The 1,757-nt window shown below is 27.5% G+C and overlaps 1 long non-coding RNA gene across 1 annotated transcript; it reads left to right on the forward strand.

Moving 5' to 3' along the window:
* The first annotated feature begins 16 nt into the window (after positions 1 to 16).
* Positions 17 to 1,737, forward strand: LOC100568908. Its single transcript, XR_511266.3, has 3 exons — positions 17 to 222; positions 760 to 904; positions 1,639 to 1,737. It is a non-coding gene; the product is annotated as an uncharacterized LOC100568908 (long non-coding RNA).
* The last annotated feature ends 20 nt before the right edge of the window (positions 1,738 to 1,757 follow it).

The raw sequence follows: 1,757 nt of genomic DNA on the forward strand, positions 1-1,757 counted from the left end.
TGCGCGTTGCTCGTTGTCCAAAGATAGAAGCCAAATGCTACACTGACATAATATTTTTAACAAAGTTTTAATTTTTAGGTAACACAATTTTGCTGAGCACGAATCCAATTTTAATAACGCGGCGGGCTTCAACATATTTATATTGCAAAGAAACACAGAACTAGTTTGGACATTGGTATCTTTTCTGAAGGGAAAGTGCATCTAGTTGGATGCGTTAAACAGGTAAAGATTGAATGTTCCCAGTTGTTTTCAAATGAGTAGGGAAAAACAAAAAGATTATATTTTTGACAAAAGCCGATATTGTTATTTTTGGTGTAACTAATAAAATACCTAGGTGTAGATACATGATTTGTTCGTCCGAATGTTCCTATTAGCATTTTCTATACAATTTTTAAAACAATTTCACTCTTTTTGAGCTCGTTATGGGGATAATACATTTTTATATAATCGATTAGTTTTGTTTTTAATATTATTGTCAAGAAAAAGTGTCAAAGAATTTGAAAATGTAATACGGGCATCCTGTTATAGTTTCTATAATATCTGTTCACAAATATAAGAGATACATGGCAACCATTTTTCATGAGCATTTAAAGTTCATCTAAATTCATCAACAATTTGGAAATTATTTTGTATTTAAAAGTGTATTAAATGTTCAATTGTATATGTTTTAGCTTATGCTTATATTAAAAACTGTTAAAAATTGATCATAGTCATATTAATTACCAAATTGAATTAAATATGTAAATTATTGTTTTACAGGTTGTCATACCCGTTCCCATTAGCAACGAGGAGAGACAAACTTCTTTGAAAAAACATTATGCAATTACCAAAAAGCTTCAGTGGCTGTCATTAAAATTCTTCAACTGTCGACAATGCACATAATTGATGAAGACTTTTAAACTAGGTATATTCTGATAGGTACCTATTTCCTTTAATTTGTGTACTTATTTTACCTATTTTTCCCCCCACCACCCATCAGAAAGTGATTATTTAGTTTATTTAACCAAAGAAAACTATACCTACACACTGTGTTTGTAAATAAAATTATTTTGTCAATGACTAATTTAAGAGAACTTTATTTTCAAATTTTATTATAAAAAATAAAAGTAGGTGCCTATTTAAAATCTTAATGAACTATACCATCATGCTTTTCATATTTGTCGTATCGATAGTCTATGCGTATTCTAAAATTTAGAAATATATGACTAATGTAGTTATGTGTTGTAGATTATTGTTATACATGCAGCAGTTATTTGTACACACTATGTAAGAAAAAAAATAAATGGTAATATAATATAAAATTTAACTGTAGCCATGTATAAAACAATTAAACATTTTGTTTTTCATGTCAATGGACTTAAAACTAATTAACTTCAACTTTTTAACTTAATTTTTTCTGTGTTTGTTGACTTGATCTATTATAATAATATGATTAGAGGGCGGATTCTTATGATTTTACATATTTATTGTGGTTGATGGTATGATATTATGCTAATAGTGATCGCATCATTTGTTTCAATACATTAACAATTTAAACTGTGAATCTTTTAGGCTGCATAATACGAAAATTAACCAACATTTTCCATTTTATTGACTTATTTAAGATTTTAATTGCATATTTCTGTGTTTTTTTTTTAGACATTTTTGAATGGATAAGTGTATTCTTTTCAGTAAAACATCCAAAGTGTCGCCTCGCCAAATTACGTACATTTTCATTTGTAAGTATTATTTTCTAGTTGTAGTGATTATATTTCTTA

The sequence above is a fragment of the Acyrthosiphon pisum genome, unplaced genomic scaffold (assembly GCF_005508785.2).
Source record: "Acyrthosiphon pisum isolate AL4f unplaced genomic scaffold, pea_aphid_22Mar2018_4r6ur Scaffold_9472;HRSCAF=10071, whole genome shotgun sequence".
Taxonomy (NCBI): Eukaryota; Metazoa; Arthropoda; class Insecta; order Hemiptera; family Aphididae; genus Acyrthosiphon; species Acyrthosiphon pisum.